This window comes from Pinus tabuliformis, chromosome J (genome assembly GCF_031772625.1).
Source record: "Pinus tabuliformis cultivar Carrire ecotype Pingquan chromosome J, CPIR1, whole genome shotgun sequence".
NCBI classification, from domain to species: Eukaryota; Viridiplantae; Streptophyta; class Pinopsida; order Pinales; family Pinaceae; genus Pinus; species Pinus tabuliformis.
Window position 1 is genome coordinate 1,113,542,118 of NC_142295.1, and position 21,571 is coordinate 1,113,563,688.

At 36.0% G+C, this 21,571-nt stretch overlaps 1 pseudogene; it reads right to left on the reverse strand.

The window, feature by feature from the left end:
- Positions 1-21,571, reverse strand: part of LOC149230967 (putative pre-mRNA-splicing factor ATP-dependent RNA helicase DEAH5) — a 34,894-nt pseudogene that overhangs the window by 4,119 nt on the left and 9,204 nt on the right.

Genomic DNA, 21,571 nt, shown 5'->3' on the forward strand with positions numbered 1-21,571 from the left:
GTCTTGATGCTTCTTGACTCATTAAGTAGGTTGAATTGCAATTTTTCTATTATTATGTTTGTGTGTTGTTGTTGTTTACTTGTTTCAAGAGCTTGAAGAAGGAAATGAGAGATTGCTGGAGCGAGCAAGCGAGGACATCATCAAGCAGGATAAGCGACCAAGAGGTAGGCACTCTCGATTGATTCTAACCTAAGGAAATCTTCCATAGAATGTATCTGTTGTGGCTAGACCCATTAGCAGGCAAGAGAAATTTGTTCGTGTCTACACTTATAATTTTACTTCGCCACAATAAGATGGCGCTCCATGTGTGATGTGTATATAGGAACGCTCCCATCATACAATTACACATTAGACAACACTAACATGTGATGAACAATGTAACTAGTGTTAGTCTTCATAATTGTATTTGAGTCATGATGTAATGTATTTATCAAAAAAAAGAAAATAAATTTTATTATAAAGAGAAATTAACTTATTGAAGCATGGTTTTCATGCTTGGGTCAATGGTCAATAGGAAAAAAGCACCCATTGAATTCTCTACAGATTATGTATTGTTTCAAAGTCTAAGTCAATATATTATAGACCATTCTTGGGCTATTTACGTCAATAAAGAATTATTAATTTTGTTCATGTAAACCCCTTTGTCCATCAAGTCGGTCTCTAACACATTAAATACATGAAGTAGGCTTCAAGCATATAATTTTAGCCCCAAAATAACAAACTCCAACCACTATATATAGAAAATGAAGTCAACCTATTTGGAATCACTTTGATGTGGAACTTCTTTTTCCATTCGACATTTCAAGAAAGGGATGAAAAGTATAAAGAAATAGAATAAAAGGTAAAGTGGAGGAGTGAGAAGATATTATAGCAAAATAATATTAATTTCTACCACACATGTAAAGGATCAGTGACTAAGTTGCAGGAGCTAAAGTTCCAGAACATACTTAAGCTATTACAGGATGAAAATTGTATGCTAAGATTCAAGATTACGGACAGGGCCAAGATGTTGGAGAGAATATGTTGAATATGGAAATTTGAATATAGTTTAACTTTGTTATATAAGGCTGACTTAATGGATTAAAGGATTTCATTTGTATTGGTCTTGATTCTTGTTTTTCTCAATTTGATATGAATCTACTAGCGGAATAGCTTGACTGGGTTATTAGAAGACACTGACAGTGGTGAAGGGATTTTACTATTGGCTGAATTTGAAGAGGGATGTAGCATATTTGTGGTGAGGTGTTTTGACTGTCAGCGAGTGAAAGTAGAATGTAACCATCGAGGTGTACTGCTACAACCGATCACGATTCCAGAGTGGAAATGGGAGGTCATTTCCATGGATTTCATCATAGGGTTGCCGAAGACAGTGAAACAACAAGATTCCATTACGTCAATTGTGGATAGATTAACAAAGGTTACACACTTCATTCTGGTGAAGTCTACGTTCTCAACTAGCGATGTGGCATAGGTATTCATAAGATATGTGGTTAGACTACATGGTGTTCAAAAGAATATTGTGTCAGACATGGATGCAGAGTTCACTTCCAAGTTTTGGAAGGAGTTATTTGCAGGTTTGGGCACATAGTTGGCCTTCAACAAAAATAATCATCCGCAGACAGGCAGACATATAGAGAGGGTCAATCAGATATTGGAGGACATGTTGAGGATGTATGTGATTCATAAACATAGGAAATGGGAAGAGTATCTCCCTTTGGTAGAGTTTTCATACAACAATGGTTATCGGGAGTCATTGAGGATGAGTCCTTTTGAGGCATTGTATGGGCATAACTGAAACATTCCCATCAGTTGGAGTGATCTCGTTAGCAGGGTATTGACTAGACGAGATATGCTGGTAGACATGGAACAGGAAATGTAGATGATCAAGAAGAATATAAAGGAAGCATATCATAGGATGAAAATATATGTAGATCGGAACAGGTTGTTCAGGAGTTCCAAGCTCGAGAACAAGTCTACTTGTACCTAAAACCAAAGAAGAGCTCCTTGTGGATTTGATCATGTGCTAAGCTGGCACCATAGTTTTGGCGACCCTTCAACATTATTGAGAGGATTGGGCTAGTAGCCTATCGACTTGCACTACCTTCGACAGTGAAATTCAATGATGTTTTCCTTGTATCATTGCTTAAGAAGTATGTTAAGGATTCTGATCATGTGATTGACTGGTCTATGTTGTAGGTGGAACCAAATGGAGAATTCCAACAGAAGCCTCAGTGTACATTGTAGAAAAAGGTTCTCATTCTCTAGAACTGGGAAATCGAGAAAGTTAAAGTGTAGTAGATAGCACTTTGGGCCTGATGAAGCCACTTGGGAGATGGTGGATCGGATGTGGGCTATGTATCCTTCCTTGTTTTCTAGTTGTGGCAAAGCATCTTCAATATGGTGGTTTGGTATATGCTTTATGGTGGTTGATATATGCTTTATGATGGTTTGGTATATGCTATATAATGTTTTGATATATGCTTAGATATGGTGTTTAGTATATGTTTTGATATATGCTTTGGTATATGATTTGGTATATGTTTTTGGTATATATTTTTGGTAATGTTTCTATATGTACACATGTATATGGATGTAAATACCACCATGAGCTATGTTATAAAGCTCCACTATGCGGTATGGGTGTTATGTCATTATGATTATGTTTCTATGTTAATATGTTATCATGTGATTGTGTTATCATGATGTTATGATGCCATGTGGGTTGGTACTCAGTAGAATGATCATTGTAAATACTATAATGAGTTGTGTTATAAAGCTCTACTATGTCATATATTATCATGGTGTCATGATGTTTTTTTTTGAGCAGATATTTCATTGTAAATACTGAATCGAGCTTTGTTCTAAAGATCCATGAGCAGTATGTCTTCTTTCAACAGGTTGTTGAGGTATGTGTGATTGAACACCGAGGATGGTGTCCCCAAGGGGGGGGGGTTCTATAACAACCATGGTGGAAATTCCATGTAATAAATGTAAATAAAGGAAAAATAATAACCAAAAATGATGGGACACATATTCCAAGCTAAATGTTGGGCATAATCCTAGTGATGGGGATCACTTGTGATTATTTATCACTAAGGAAATTGGCAAAGGCAATGGCTAAGGCTTTGGAGAGGCAGAATGGAATTTTGGCACAATTATTTATAAAAATAATAGAAATTAGGAGAAAAGGGAGGTGAAAGATCATAGGTTGCATGTGAGGAGGAAACTGAAGGAAAATAACAGAAAATGAAGAAAATAGAGGCCTCATTCATAAAAGGCTTCAGAGGATCAATTGGTAACATTTTGTCAATTCAGTTTTGGAGCTCTCTAACTATTCTCTCTCTCTTATACTCTTCGAGACTTAGAGTTTTCTTGGAGCACTCTTGGAGGGTGTGGCATACTTTTATTTTTGGAGAAATAAGGCAAAGAGAGAGTAGGAAAGCACAAGAAGGCATTGGGATCACCAACTACATCAGATTTTCTTGTAGCTACCAAGTTGCATATGTGTTTCCTTCACTAGTTTTGGCATGCATGGCTCATGCATGTGGTTTCTTGGTTGTGATTTGTCATTGGAATGGATGATGGCTGAGATTGACAATAGATTTCCTAGCCTTGCCATTTCCTAGATATCCATGGTGATTGTGGGTTTAATTTCATTGTTTTTTTTTCGTTGGTTCCCATGTTTCCTTAGCTTGGCTTGAGTTATTAGTCCTAGAAGCCCCGGTTGGAAAAATGGCCTAGAATGCCTGTAATAGCTTGCGTTGGGTTACTAGTCCTAGAAGCCTTGGTTGGAAAAATGCTCTGGAAGCCTTTGGTGGGTTGAGTTACTAGTCTTGGAAGCCTTGGTTGGGAAAATGCTCTAGAAGCCTTGAATAAGTTGTGGGTTGAGTTACTAGTCCTAAAAGCCTTGGTTGGAGAAACGCTCTAGAAGCCCTGGAAGGCTTGGATAGAGACTAATATGATGATGGTTTTGTGATGTCTGGCAGTGAGATGGAATCATTGTTTGATGGGTTGAGGTGCATGTCCTCTGGAAGCCCTATATGAGTTTTGATTGATGTGTTCTATGAGATCCCAAATCCATGCTTGGAATATCGCATGGGGGTGAATGATTGGAGAGATATTTGGCTCGGCCATTCTATGGTTAGGTGGAACATGGAAGTCCCATCCCAGGTCTGGATCTTGAATCATTAACGAAAGGTTATTTCTCCTTATATTTCTATCAGAATTTCGATGGATTGTATGTGTTCTATATGGTTGTACTTTCATGAGTATTTCTGCTACTTTTATGATGGTTACGCATGTGTTTTATGACAACAGCCATGTGTGGCTCTCATCATGTTCCTACTTGTAATTGAATAATCATGTATCTATGACCTAATGGATGGAATGGTAGTTGATGTGTTGAGGCGTCAATGGTTCTCAGCGATTCTCAGCTAAGTATGAGACCCCTATGCTCAGAAATGTTAATTACACATGCAGATTACACATTTGCAATATGTTTGACGAAATGCCTGTCATGGATAGTAGGGGTCCAGTTAAGGTCTTGAACAAGTATTTGCTTTAGTATTGTCATTTCCGTGTTATTTTACTGATCTGGAGAGATGGTTAAATTTTGGGCAGTGACCTAGGCTCTCGGCCTGCAAAAGTGGCTCAAATCCTGGAGTAGCTGGAATAGAACTAACAATTTTGGTCTCTGGTCATTGGCAAGAAATCCTATGAGAGAGACTTTGGATTTCTAGTCGCACTCATGCCTATAACATGAGAGATAATGAGCCTTAAATTGTCCAAAAGCTTAGTGGGAACCCAAGGCAACCTGTCTAAAGTATTTTATTAGTTCCTAAGGGTCCTGTAGTTGATAATTAATGTATGTATGGTGTGTTTCCATTGGTTCCACTTCCTTAATGTGACTTAGGAGCTCAAATCATATCATAGTGGCCTCTCATCGCTTGTCTTCCTCGGTTGCTTGGGTAGATGTGGGAGGAGGGTGTTACAAAATGAATCCTCAATCCAATCTGCAATCTCATCACAAAATTCATAATGCAAGCTATACGCTTGATGAATCAGATTCACATATGATGGATAAATCATGTGAGGATTAATCGAAGACATTCAATTACTAGTTCAATCCTTTCCATTAATTAAATTAATTGGTTCAAAACATGATGATGAGGCATTGTTATAGGCCATTTTGTCTCACCTAGGAAAAAGGCCGCAAACTTGGATTTCTCGCCATCTGTTACAATTTTCATCAATCCCTTGCCAGGTAAAAAGAAAAATTATTCCCAAAAGTTATAATAATCATGGATTACATTAGTTTAAAACCAAAATTTGAGACTCCATCACACCTTTCTCTATTAGTATTTGTGATGGCACATGTTGCATACATGCAAGTTGCATTGGTCAGCACAAGTTTTATTTACCAAAAGTGTGATGACACTCAAAAATGAGGAAAAATAAAATATAATTTCGAAGCTTCCCCTTATAGCTTCTTTGAGAAAAGTTTCATCCATTTTATGTTGAATATGATCTCAAATTCCTATTAATGAGACTTTATCCCTTATCTCATGGAACTTACATCCATTCACAGTGGATCTAGACCTATTATGGTGGATCTAAAACTACCTCATTTTCCATATAAAAGCGTTACCTACTATAGAGTCTGGGTAGGGTTTAGAGACTCTAATTCTGCCCTTATACTATCCATTTATGTTTGGATGTCCATAATCCATCCTTATGAATTGGTGATATTGAAGGCTTTATCATTGTGGAAAATAAATGACGAGAAGGCTCAGAGAGATTCACAACATCAAGGTGGCAACAAGGGTTGTAAGATTTCCTTATTATGATTAATACAAATTGAATTATTTTTCCCATACATCATGTCTCTGATTATACATGTGTAGAATAAGGTTCCTTGATCTCTTAATTAGACTTATTTGAGTATATCGTGTTGTATATATTGATCTCTTTTCTTGTCATGGGTAATTTACAGGTTCTGATTTTGAGAGTTAGAGTTGGAACTGGAGTGAATGAGTGAAGAGAAGAGGAAATCTCATGAACATCAAGTAGGTTTTTGGTTAGTTCTCAAGTTTCTTTAGCTTGGTTTGAGTTATTAGTCCTGGAATCCTTGGTTGGACAAACACTATGGAAGCCCTGTAACAACTTGGGTTAAGTTACTAGTCTTGGAAGCCTTAGTTGGAAAAACACTATGGAATCCATTGGTGGGTTGAGTTACTAGTCTTGGAAGCCTTGGTTGGACAAACGCTTTGGAAGATCTGGAAGGCTTGGATGGAGACCAATCTGATGATGGTTTTGTGATGTCTGACCATGAGGTGGAACCATTGTTTGATGGGTTGAGGTGGATGGCCTTTGGAAGCCCTGGATGAATTTTGTTTGATGTGTTCTATGAGATCCCACATCCATGCTTGGAATATGGCATGGGGGTGAATTATTGGAGAGAGATTTGGCTGATCCATTCTATGGTTGGGTGGAACATGGAAATACCATCCTAGGTTTGGATTTTTCATCATTAATGAAAGGTTATTTCTGCCTGTATTTCTATGGGAATTTTGATGGATTGCATGTGGTCTATACGGTTGTACTTTCATGAGTATTTCTGCTAATATTATGTTGGTTACGCATGTTTTCTATGATAATAACCATATGTGTCCCTCATCATATTTCTACTTGTAATTGAATAATCAATGTATCTATAACCTAATGGATTGAATGGTAGTTGATGTGTTGAGGCATCAATGGTTCTTAGTGATTCTCATCTAAGTATGAGACCCCTATGCTCAGAAATCTTAATTACACATGTCAATTACAGATTTGAAATATGTTTGACGAAATGCCTGTCATGGCCAGTAGGGGTCCAGTTAAGGTCTTGAACAAGTATTTTCTTTAGTAGTGTCATTTCCATGTTATTTTACTAATCTAGAAAGATGGTTGAATTATGGGCAGTGACCTGGGCTTTGGGCCTGAAAAAGTGGCTCAAATCTCGGAGTCCCTGGAATAGCACTGACAATTTTGGTCTCTGGTCATTGGTGGGCAAGCTTGTGAGAGCGACTTTGGATTTCTCGTTGCACTCATGCCTATAGGATGGGAGCTACTGAGCCTTAAATTTTCCAAAATCGTAGTGGGAACCCAAGGAAAGTTTTCTAAAGTATTGGATTGGTTCCTAAGGGTCCTGTAGTTGATGATTAATGTTTGTATGGTGTGTTTCCGTCGGTTCTACTTCCTTAACATGACTTAGGTGGTTGAATCATATCATAGTGGCCTCTCATCACAGGTTTACCATGGTTGCTTGCGTAGATGTGGGAGGAGGATGTTACAAAATGAATCCTTGATCCAATCTACAATCTTATCACAAAATTCATAATGCAAGCTATAATATTGATGAATTAGATTCACATATGATGCATAAATCATGTGAGGATTCATCAGAGACATTGAATTACTGGTTTGAGCCTTTCCATTAATTAAATTAATTGGTTCTGAACATGATGATGATGCATTGTTATAGGCCATTTTGTCTCACCTAGGAAAATGACCCCAAACTTGGATCTCTCGCCATCCATTACAATTTGCATCAATCCCTTACAAGAATTATGGATTACATTGGTTTAAAATCCAAATTTGAGACTCCATTGCACCTTTCTCCATTAGTATTTGCGATGGATCATGTTTCATACATGCAAGTTGCAATTGTCAGAGCAATTTGCCTTTACCAAAAGTGTGATGACACTCAGAAATGAGGAAAAATAAAATAAAATTTTGAAGCTTCCACTTCTAGATGCTTTGAGAAAAGTTTCATCCATTTTCTATTGAATATGATCTCAAATTCCTATTAATGAGACTTTATCCCTTATCTCATGCAACTTACCTCCGTTCAAAGTGGATCTAGCCCTAGTATGGTTGATCTAAAACTACCTCATTTTCTGTATAAAAGCAGTACCTACTATAGAGTCTGGGTAGGGTTTAGACACTCTACTTTTGCCCTTATATTGTCTATTTATGTTTGGGCATCCATAATCCATCCTTATGCATTAGTGATATTGAAGGCTTTATCATTGTGGCAAATAAAGGATGAGAAGGCTGGGAGAGATTCAAAACATCAAGGCAACAACAAGCATTGTAAGATTTCCTTGTTATCATTAATACAAATTGCATTACATTTTCCATACATCATGTCATTGATTATACATGTGTAGAATAAGGTTCCTTGATCTCTTAATTAGACTTATTTGAATATATCATTTTGTATATCTTAATCTCTTTTCTTGTCATAGCTAATCTACACGTTCTTCTTTCGAGAGTTAAAGTTGGAACTGGAGTGAATGAGTGAAGAGAAGAGGAAATCTCGTGAACATCAAGTAGGTTTTCTTCTTATACTTCGAATATCTCCAAGGAAAGGTAATTTAGTTTGTTTGGTTTTTGCTACGTTAAGCCACTCAACCTATCGATATTGCTTCTATCCACATAAGGGATTTGTACGAAAAACAACTTGGCGACTCTAGTAGGGAACATGTTTTTATTTGGTGGTTTTCTTTTCCATGGCCCTTTAAGACCTATGTAGTCAAACTTTTTCATCTTGCTCAAATTGTAATTTGACTTTATAAAACTGAATTTCGATCTTGATTAGGGTTTTTTTTCCTCGCTTTTTGTGTGAATTAACCTCACCACACTTTTCTTTTTGTGATAATGCGATGTTGTGCAACTTTCCAGTTCAATTAATTCAAGTATCACACTAGTTTTTAAAGACTACCTTCAATGCACTCGTACAAAATGACTAATTAGTTACTAAAAAAAGGACTAAAATTTTCATATAAATGACCATTTTTCAGTGGGTGATGAGTAGTAGCTAATTTATAGTATCTTAGAGCTCGAACAACTTTTAGTAATTTTTATCTTAATCATTAATTTGCTGTCTCAATTTCATGATCTAGTAGTATAATTATCCATAAAATTGGTCATTAATTTAGTTATTGATTTAGTCATTAATTGCCACAATTAATTACAAAATATATTACTATATAATCACATAAGAAAACCAATTAATAAAAAAAGAAATATGACCAAAAATGTTGGTCATATTATAAGATACTATAAATTAGTTACTAATAGTCGTATATATGCAAAAATTATTTGTCATTTTTAATCATAAATTTATTATTCGCAATAGTCATTTAGCTCTTTTTAGTAGTTTCATATTTATTATATAAATGAAAAATTTAGTAGTTTATATTCATTTCATTTACTTCAATTGATAATCACTATAAACAACTAATTTAGTCATATACTCATTTTATTTGTGTTCATCATTAGTCAATATAAACTACTAATTTAGTAATTTTAGATTGATTTTATGTGTTCATTATTAATCACGATAAATTAATTAGTATGATTTTGAAACTAAATTAAAAAAATAATTCATACAATGTGCATGTTTATGTAATATAAAAACGCAAAGTTACATATGTTAATTACAATAATAAACAATATCAAGTGCAACTATAAATAATTTCAACCACATATTATATTATATGAAATGTCAAGTATTACAATATGAGTTTCCAACTTAATATTGGTTGGACTAAAATTTACACATGAAATGTTGTTTCATTACTTCAAAACATTATCATTGTGTTTCCAAGGCATTGTAGGTGAATTCACCAACTCTGAAAACTTGACCATCAGTCTCTATGTGTGCCTTATGCGGGATATTGTCTTTAAGGGTATCACTAGACCGATTCTCTTCTCTCTGTCTTTTTTCATTTGTTGCTCTAGTGTTATTGTTCTCCTCTTTCTTAAATTCTTGCTTCTTACCATCAATATTGAGTTCTTTTTCTGAAAATGAAAGAATATACAATGCAAAGTGTAAGCCATGAAAGACGATGAACACTAGAATATAAAGTAAAGTAGACTATAAATGATTATATGACATATACCTCAACATCAGCAATGTCAAAGCCATTTTTCCCCATAAAAGCAAGAAACTTGAACAAGTTTTCTTCAGTTGGGCGATAGTGGCCACTATGTGGCCAGATGACCTATATAAACAAAGAAAATAAAATTTCACCATAGAAAATAACACCTTAGTAACTTAGTATTCAACCTTCAGGGAAAGCATAGGCACAATCATGCCAACTAAGTTACATGCTAAAAAGGTCAAGTTGTAGATAACTTGTGAAAACAAATAATTTGAGATGTGATGTCTAATCCTTGTCATTTTATTTGAAACAACATTTCATTCTCTAACGCATGAACTTGTTCAAGTATATGTGCTCCAATAACAACATGAAAGTAAATTTTTCTAATAGCCATGAAAATATTTTAACACAAAAAAACTAAAAGTATTTCAATCAATATTGCGTAATACTAATTTCATCTTAAATATTTGGTTGTTGTTTAAATGGAAATGATACCAAGTATTTTAAATTTCATAGTTAAAATACAAAAAAAAAAAAAATGTTCAAAATGCAATCAAACAATAAAGAGAAGATATCATGAAATGGACATTTCTTATAAAGAAATTATTTACCTGTCCATCGATGTCTTGCCTAACATTCCTAAAACATTTGCTTGTTGAAAATAACCAATGAGGTGAAAGAATCACAACATTAAAAACCATAGGAATCCCTACTAGAAACATTTCCAGAGATGATGGCTCAGGTGCTTAAAGGATATCCAACAACAAATGAATCATATCCAAGTCATGCTCTACATTGTCTCCCAATCCTTTTTCCAATCACATTTCTTGTAACCTGCCCACACTAGAGTCAAGTAACAATCAAACGAAGGAATTAACATTTGTTTTTATCTTTTATATCTATAAACTTTGAATCTAAAAATATTTTAACACAAAACAACTATAATACTATTATTATCTTCAAGTTTTAGATGTATTTTAAATGGATATGATATAAATTATGTTAAATTTTATAGTTAAAATACAAAATGAGTGAGTGAGTGAGGCTAATGGAGGACGTGTTTCTATCTATATATAGGCTTATTCAAGGGTAGATGTGGCTCTTCATGTAGGTTGACTTGACAACTTCTAGGCCAACTTGAAATTGGAGGTATTTCGACACTTTAAAGAAAAAATAATATTTTTCATTACAAGATACAATGTGCCCATAGGGTCTTCAATATGTGACCATGACTCTTAAACCTAGGACAAACCCTAGAAGCAATCAATGGCTACTTGACCTATAAAATAAAATAAATTGAGCATGAAATGAATGCTCCAATAATAATAATTTATTTTCATTTAATAATTTACAACAATACATTTCATACTTATGAATACCGAACTTAGATACACATTTTTTCAACATTCCAATAAACATCGCTTTTTGTGGCCTTTTAGAAACTAGTGAAACAATTATACATATTCAAGGCATATTTCTCAAGTGGTACTCATAATCTATCATAACATACTCTTATTGATGCACCGTTGTAAGAAAATGAATTTCTTTGGGTACATAACATTCAGCCCTTGAAACATTGTCTGGATGGCTTGTGCATTGGAGAATAAATGATTTCATGTATTGTTTAAGATTTTAAATAACACCAAGTTCTACTTGGGTTCATTTGGTATTAAAATTCCACTTCATCCTTGCCCTGACTTCAATAAAGTTTCCTCTGAGGTCACCTTAAATTTGGGAGCATTGGGAATGGAGGTGAGCTTCATCTTGTTCCCATTCCTCCATGTGGACATCGTCATAATATCTTGGCATTTTATAGTTGCTTAACTTTCTTGCACTTCTTTCTTTTGGAAAAAAATGAGAAAATAATATTGATTGCCCATAGATATTTAAACTATTTGCTCCTTGGTACATGTTTTAAAGTGCATTAATGGAATAATCATGATGGTGGATGCTTCCATATATTTATGATCTAAGCAACTATTACCCCTCAAAATGCATGTCTTTCTCGGGCACTTTGCACAACAATGTGATCGACATTTATAGTAGTTATATTCATCATTCCAAGCAATATTCTTTTATATACCTACTAGGGTATTTTCCTAGAGATTTCAATTGTTGTAGGAAGGGTGTACACTCAGAGGGGGCTTAATACTCCCATTTTTACCCTCATCCAAAGATAGAAGTAAATATAACTGGGATTATGAAGGAGAAATAAAATCACTTGCCTTCTTTAGATATATTTAAGGAAGGATTGGGTAGCACTATTCTCAAAACTTTCCATAGATATACAACCAAAGACATCAAGACACAATACAATTGGGATATCGTCCATTGGGATAAAAATAAATAAATTGCTCATTCTAGGCATAAGGTTGTTATTCTCATTGCTAGCTTTGACTTTCTCCACAACTATTTTCATGTCTTGATGGCGTGATATTGTTAACGAGATCAAGTTTGACATTACTGAATAAGGAATACACTTATTTTTTCCCTTGAGCACTATGAGTAGATGTTTCTAGCAGAATGAGGTCACTATGCCAATTACTTGAGGACAAATTGTGTCTTTGAAGCCTAGGGCCAACTTGTGTATTTTAATGATGAACAAGTATTTGAATACATGGTTGGGGGCACCTTTTGGTTTTTTATTTGGTGGTTGGTTCAAACCAAAATAATATTTACTGGGTGATTCTTTTTCATTTTATTATCTCGTATATATTTATCAAAATGTCATAGTGGACTAAATATTTAGAGACAGAAAATTATGATACATGCACACAAAAAAAAATCTTGCTTGAGGGCTAAATTGAATGTCCTTACAAAGAATGGAAACTTCAAGTAATATGTGGAGGTGGACATCAGGGAAAATCCAATGATAATGTACATGGAAAGGCATACCCCAGATGTCACTAAAAGAAATATCTCAAAGCACAATCAAAGCTTGGGAGAAATTGAGATTTGTATGCAGGGACGTACCCTTCCAACATACTATGGGAAGAAATCTTCGGATATTTTACAAGGGTTGAAATAAAAAAAACCTAAGTACTGTATCAAAATTTGAACAGGAAGTGAATAAAAAAGAATACTAAGAAGATTGTAAACACACCTATCCATAATGGTCAACAATTTCTTTCTCAAATCATGGGCTCTCCTTAGAGCGTGATTACACAAAATTTTCAAAACACCAGCGCCCTGAGAAGTTTTTTTCCTTCCACGCCTCATACATGGCTAATAATGTTAAGTGGTCCCCTTTTGGTTGGAAAAACTTTGCGCTTTTTCTGTCACCCTGAGCTTGCTTCTCTCAAGGTCTATAGAATTTTTTTTTTGTGTCTAGAGCATTGTTATTATGGTTAAGATCTCATCTCTACAAACAAGATGAACACTGGCAAGGAGAATATTTGACAAAGGAGGTTCTAGTGGAAATTCAACCATTTTCCTCCCTAATTTGGTTAGAAGACCCTCCTCATCCAAAGCTCCTAAATTGTAAAGTTGTTGCATTGTAGATATGAGTGCTTGAGGAGGAGGGGGATCCATAAAATCAAAGGAGAGGAGGTCATTGATTCCCATGCCTTGCATGGTGAGTGTCTTGAGTCCAAGGTTAATCGTCTGTATTTCTGGCACAGTCGTGGGCAACATCTTATTGTGATATGCACTTTCTGTGTATAGACTATCACACTTACTAGGACATGTATGACCAACACGTCCAATGTGTTGCTTAGCCGATGCTTGAGAAATTGGTGTAATGAACAGTGAATCGAGAGCAATTTTTGGATTGTATACATTCTATTTAGCAAATACAAGATCAACAACATAATAGATGCCATCAAAGGTCAAAGAAGCTTCTGCAATATTGGTGGCCACAATCTCTTTTCTTTACCTCGAGGAGCAGGCTCAAAAAATCTTGACTACATCTCACTGGGAAGAGCACTATATACCAGTAAGATTATAAGTTAAGGAACATTATTTTCAATTCCTTTCAGTCGTTCATAGAGAATTTGACATTTAGTATTGATTTCCTCCTATCCTATTTAGAAGAGAATAATATCACCTTCCAGTTCTATCAAGTGAATCTACATGACCATGATCAATGAAACATCCAAATAGTCACTCTCCAGTTGCTTCATATAAAATATCTGCAACATCCAAACAGTCACTCTCCGGCTGCTTGGTATACAATATCTCTATGGGATAAATACTCCCTAGGTTAGTGAATATATTGCAGTTGAACAAATATTTTGAGAATTTCTCAGCATCCAAAGTGGTAGAGGTGACAATTAACTAAAGATTAGGGCTCTGTCTAACCAACTACTTTAGGAGCCCAAACAACATATTTGCATGAGTTTTCCTCTCGCGGGCTTCATCAAGCATGACTACTGAATACTAAGATATTTGTTCATAAACTAAAATCTCTCTACAAATCATACCACCATTCATGTACTTAATCATAGTCTCTAGCCCAGTGCAAACCTCAAAATGAATGACATACCCAACCTCCTCCCCTAAATGACATCCAAATTCCTTCACTACTATTTTTTCTATAGACATAGCTTCCACTCTATGAGGTTGGGTACAACTGATCTTACCTCCAGTAGTGTAGCCTACCTCTACCAAATATTGGGTCACTTGAGTGGTCTTTTGGGAGCTAGCCTCCCCAATAACAACCAAAACTTGGTTGTCATTCAATGCCTGGATCAATTCCTTCTTCAACTTGTAGATGGGAAGGATCTACCTATGTTCCTGAATCAAGAGATTTGACCGTTTTCTAAATTTTGGTTCTTTTCAAAATGCATCCTTCTTCCACTCATATATATCATAAGCAGAAAACCCCACACCTCTCAACTCTTGTGCAATATGCCGCTTACCTGTATCTGGAATTGGATCCTCCCATGTCAATTAAAATCCTTGGGAATGGAATTTAGAATGGTCCTCTACTTCTCTTATCGAAGCTCCCTTCACTCCTTTGCTGCTCTCTATAGTGAACCATCTAGATTCTTCATAATCTTCACAACTGAAACATCAATCGAGCAATGAGTCTACCCCTGCAGGAAAGTAGGCTCATCCTGGTTCAACTCAATCTCGAGCTCCTCCTCAACAATACCCTCATGTTGGTAAATCATGACATCACCATCTTCATCATACATAGGATATTCCCTCACATCCAAGACCTCGAATGCAACCAGCTTCTTTGCTTCCAACTTCTCGGGAGATCTCATTCTCTTTACGAGCCTCCGGGAAGACATGTTTTCCTCCTCATCCACAATGATGATACCTGAAGGTTTGGTCCTCTTTGTGGGAGGCTGATTGGAACTGAGAGGATTGGCCCTAAGAGCATCATCATTGGTTCTTTTCTTCATTGGCAATAGGTCCTCATCGGTTTTCTAATCAACATCCCTCAAGGAAAGGCTCACTTTTTGTCCCAATATAGAAATGACTTTGACCCAAACCTTTGATATCTCTTAACAACTTCCTTTGAATTAACCACCCTTCTTCTTGCAATCTGTCAAATATGGACCAAATTCTCTTTCCCTCGAAAATCATTTAACGAAACAAACAACCTTGTATCCATTACCTTGGAAACCCTACCCTGATAAACCCCAAATAACTCAAGCTCCTTATTCTATTTGTTCTACTCCTTATTGTATTTTGGTCTAACAAAGGGCTAGTTTGGGAACCTTGACAAGGGAAGGCTGCAAAGGAAGTGATGTCTCCCCATGTTGAAAAAAAAAAATCACCTTGTTGAAGAAGAACCTTGACCTTAAGGTTGATAAAACAAGTCAAGAAGAAATCATTTTTTGTCCTCCATTTGAAAGTGATGATGAAGCAATTGAAGAAAAATTTCCGAGTTCAATGGAACATAGCCCAATGCAAGGGTGGATCAATAAATCTTGTATCATTTCATTTCAACATTTGGCATAATAGAATATGTTTTTTATTGGCATATATGAAGGCTTATTCACAACAAATTCATCACAAAAATTCCAACTTGCAACCATCCATATTTTGACATCTCATTGTTTCACTTGAAGATGAAGCACATACAAAATGGATAGTGGATTGATTAATTATTGAAGTGGATGGAATGACTACCTGACTTCACCTATCAGTTTAATAGAGCACCAATAGTGTTTTTCTCAATCTATTGGTGCTCCCTTACCAGTTTGGCAGAAAAAACCTAGGAATTAGATGGGTTTCCGCATATATCCAAGAGGATAAACCTTTTGCACACTAATATGAACCTTTAACAAAATATATAAATAAATTTGGGTTCTTCAACATCTTACATATGGATATCGATGCTTAACCAAATGACCAATCTAGGGTCATCAACTCGAGTCTTCAACAAAATACTCATTATCATTGGTTTTTTCATCATTCTACTAACTTGCAAGATATATTTTATATGGTATAGGAATTCCAAGGGAGGTAAAACTTGAAGGGTTCCAATCAAATATTTAGATATAGCTATAGTAAATTTCTCCACAAAATGTTCATGGTGCAGAAATAGTTAACAAGTTGACCTCAGCTAAATCAAATTTCAGTAATCCGAAGAAGTTTTTTAATGTAGGAAGAAAACTATGATGCAGGAACAAGCATGTCCAAAAATTAGTACATGGTTAAACCATTTCCTACCCAACCATGTAGACAATTAGTGTTGATTCTTCATCATATATTGAGACCAAAAGTATACTTAGCTATAATACATCCTAACAATGATAAAAGAAACAACTACTAATCTTATATAAAACTTGGTAGTAACTTGACATTGAGTACTTATCCTAGCACAAAATAAATGTATTTTCGTGATTCAAAGGAGAAAGAGACTAACCTTAGGACAAGATATGAACATCAAAATATAGGACATACACAACTAATGGAAGCAACATGAATTACTAGAATCTATAACCAAAGCAAAAATATATGACATGAATGGTGTGTAGTCATAGATACATTTTCATATAATCTTGTTTTCAAATAAAAAATATGTGCCTACAATTCATTGAACTCCCTAGGTCATATTAAATTTCTCTCTGTAGGTCATTGATATCTAAAGGAACACATCATTAATAGTTAGACACCAATGCAACAATTGTACACAGACAATGCCATTTCTCATTTAACTGGGCTACATATCGCAGAAAATTGGAATGGACATGGTAATCATTTTCCACTGAAGTAGTAAATGCTATCAATACCATATAATAGGCACAACCATCATATGGTCAATAATACCAACTGTGTTAAAGATCTCAACAATCAATTCCAAAATTTTGGGACAAGTAACATGACACAGACATGGTCTTTGATTGTTTCTCAAAAAAGATATTGGAATGCCTACTTTCCTTTAGAAAAGCCAAGGCTTGGTTATAGAGTTTTCTCTCAAGTGGTTCAAGCAAGTCTTTAGCATCTTTCCTCATAAACTTCTTTAGTTTCCTCATATATCTACTTCTATTGAGAGTTCCAATACTAGGAAAACCATCTGAAACAAATAAAGTGTGTCTATTCACATTACTTATGTTAAACTCCACCATGGATGATGATGTTTTTTCTTCAGTTGAATTAGGACGCTGAACATGCTTATTTCTGCTAGAGCCATCTACAAGAGTAACAAAACCTAATGGATTAAGGAGATTTGAATTACTACATAGATTTTCGTTTGGCTTCACTTGAGGCTAAAGGTAATTCTAAAGGACCAAATCATCATCTACAACAAGAATTGCTCCTACCAATTTTTTGGCAGCAAATTCTAGATAAGGATCTTGCCAAAAATCTCCAAAATATGAGAAAATTGGTGAGTCATCCCTTTTTTTTTCAAATCAATTTCTCCTTCAACGCTTTCTTTTGTTGGTCCTTTAGAAAGACAAATATTCTCAAAAAGAGCAGTTTTCAATTGTTCTTCACCACCTGCAAATCAAAGTATTCAACAAGGCAAGTGACATAAAATAAAGTTGTTGAAAGGCATTAAAAAAAAAATAAGAAATAGAAAAATGACAACAATGTTGCTGCTAGTAAAATTCCTCCCTAAAAATCATTAAGGATATCAATACAATAAGCATTAGATATTAAAAGGAGTGTAATGGATGGCTAACAAAAATTGCATTTACATTAAGTGGTCTACAAGGCTATGTGAGAAATAAAATAGTAAGAGAGAGAGGATGACCTCTAGCAAACATGAGGGCATCTAGTGTGAAGGCCCTCGAGAAGATATTAATAAAAAAGATGGTATCAAAATTAGATTTGGAAGGGACTATAAATCAATCGCAAATGAACCAACAGCCCAACCCTACGACCATAATCCTTCACTTGGTGAAAATTGAATGAGATCTCTGGGATATGGAAGATGGAGAAATTGATCGGGTAAAAATCTCAATCAATAGGCATATTGAAACAAAGGTCTCCTATTGTTTCACCAATGACTCTTTCCATCTTTCAAACCTAAAAATGTTTGAAACTTGACATTATCAGGGTTCAAAACTCCTGCAGTTATATGATTAAAAATCTAAATTGAAAATTTGAAACCCCAGCTACAATTCATTAGCTTTTACATGTCACGGTTTTCCTCAACATTTAACTATAGGAGATTTAAGATGTTTGAAAATTGATGTTATTAGGGTTCAAAACTCGTGCGGTTATATGATTAAAAATCTAAAGGAAAAATTTGCAACCCCAGCTACAAGTCATTAGCTTTTACATGTCATGGTTTTCCTCAACAGTTAACTACATGAAATTTAGGGCTTCCTGCTACAATGAATTGAAAATTTTACAAAGTTTCCTTCACGGGGTATTCAAATTTTGACATTCTTGTTTCACAGACCCCTTATAATGTTAAAATTTAGAAATCCTTAATTAACCTAAAAATTGGAAGAAAAATTCAGGTTGGTGGCAACTAACCATAATTTTTCTCCCTTGGCATCAACAAGTTTTGGCTCTTAGATGTTCTTTCTCTTCCAATTCTGTTAGAAGAGCCTGTATGACAATTAATCCTTTTTATGTATGCAGTAATTAGGCTTGCCGCAAGATGAGATGCTAAGTGATTCTGTGTTGCTAATCTTGTTGTTATTGTTTGTCAGCAAATTCTATTCCTTCCTTTCAAAGATTGATTATATTCTTCCAATCTTCTTTATATTCCATAAATATATATTATATTTATAATATCCATTACTGGACAATGCCAATTTCCTAGTTCTTATAGTTGGTTCACAAATATCGTTCCTTTCACAGATTTATATTAGTGTTCCAATATAATTCTATTCTATAAATATATATATATATATATATATATATATATATATATATATATATATATATATATACCAACTACAAGCACGTCATTGCCATTGATTGACAAACGCCAATCTCATTACTCCATACACACTTCATTCATGCTCAACTTAATTGTTTTCTCCTTTTAAAAATGTCTAATTGATTTTTTCAGCTCTCACCCCAGAGAGACCCTGGTTTGGTTCATGTCCCAACAATGGAATTTATTAGTCAAACGTTTTCGTAGTAGACACAAGAGCGAGTGATGTCATCAATTTACAGTATGCACCAATATCCAAACCTTATTGGTTACGGCCCTTTTAAATAGTCTTTGCAGAGGGTTTTAAAACAGTAACCCGGCCTTTTCCCTTCACTGATTCTTCCTATCAGAACTCTGCATTCCCCCTATAACCCTTCAAGCCCTCAAGCCCGCATACATGCAACTGCCCCTCTTTAACCTTGGTTGTTTGGATTTATTATATAAATCCTTCAAATCGGCACTATCATGGTTGTAAAACCTTTATGAATTATTTACGCAAAAAACATGCGTAACACACAATTTCCCCCCTTAATCCATCGGCTTGGCACAGTTTTCGAGAGCTTCACTTTATCGCAATCGGGTATCTGATCCAGGTGGATATTGGTGGCCACCTGCCAAGTCCACTTGGACCCCCACCATTGTCTTTCTCAGCATTTTTAGTTTCCTTAATTATAGCACAACTTACTATTTTTAGCAGTTTTTCGGGTCCTCAACTTCTGGAGCTATTTTGAGGCCCTAAACGACGTTTTTTGGGGAATCCAATGGACCCACATTGCCCGTTCCAACAATAGTAGTGCTCGGATAGATCTTTCTAACGAGCTATTATATGCGTCAAACGGAGATCGTATGCCAAAGTTACGACCCCGAGAAGTTGATGTACCAATTTACCCCAAACGGGGCCCACAGTTTGGCGTTTCATCTCCTAGGGTTAGGTTTTGGAATGTTAAGGGTTTTCCATTGTTTCTCAACAATAAATAGGCCTTCGAGCCTCATTGTAACACAGTTCAGAGGCATGTGGCCACCACATCTCTTCTCAGAGATAAGCTACCATCGCCCTAGCTGGTTTATTTCCATTTCTGGTTGTAAGCATATTTCAATATTTTCCATTAATGAAATGAAGTATTATTTCCGCTGCATCTTTCTGTATATGGTTATCTCTGTAATTTGTTGCGTTCCTATTGTATCAGAGCGGTCTGTTTTTTCTCTATTTTTCTTTGCATGTCCCCGACAAGGTCGGGATATAAGGAGTTAGGGCTTGAACTGGTTGAACCTTTGCAAGAGCAGCCTCGCAAATCCCGATGGCCTCGCATGGCGGATGAGAATAAAGACGAGGGGACAGGAGATCCCATCAAAATCTTGCTCGAAGAAGCCCTCGAGCGACAACGGAACGCGATGATGGACAGCTTTGCCCAGATCCTTCAGCGGCTACCTAGAAGCGACGCATCGGCTTCCAGAAACTACTCTGGAAACGCCACACCCTTTAAGGTACAAGTTAATTTTGAAATCCCCATATTTGAGGGTCAGATAGACGCAGAAGCCGTAGATAAATGGTTAAATCTGCTAGAGGGTTATTTTTCTGTTCATGAATTTTCGAGTCGGGAAAAGATTGTTTTTGCTCTTCTCAAAGCAGCCCCCCACGTCAAGGACTGGTGGGAAACCTACCGCGAGCAAAAGGATGAAAGTACTGGCTCACTATTTTCAGCCGCACCCACCTGGAATTCATTCCGGGATGCCATCAAGGAGTAGTACTACCCTGTTGGAAGCTATGAGGATGAATACATAAAGTGGACCACGCTGCGGCAGGGAAGGGACCAAGACGTGCCAGAGTTCACCAATCTTTTCCATACCCTTCGCACAAAGTTGGGTATCAAGGATTCAGAGCAACATTTGATACTCAAATACCGTGGCTGCCTGCACAAGTACATCCAGGAAGAAATACAATTCCTGAACATCTCCTTGCTCGGCGCAGCATACCGATATGCCGTCAAGGTCGAGCAATAGTTTAAACAAAAGAAGCGAGACTTTGGATCTGCGAATCCAAAGCAGGGGAAAGGTGCCCCTAAACCACAGAACAAAGGACAAAGCCAAGGCGGGACAGCCCAAGACAACCAGCCGAAGCTGCAAGCAAAGAACAGCGCCGTGAAGCCGAGAAAGGACACTGGAAAATGGTGTGAGTTCCATAAGAGCTCCACTCACAACACAAGTGAGTGTCGGGCCAAGCAGTCACTGGTGGCTGAGCTAAAGGTTTCAGAATCAGATGCATGTTCCGACTCTGAGTCAGAACCCGATAAGGGGAATGAAAAAGGGAAGCAGATCATTGATGCGGATCCCAACGCCACTGTTG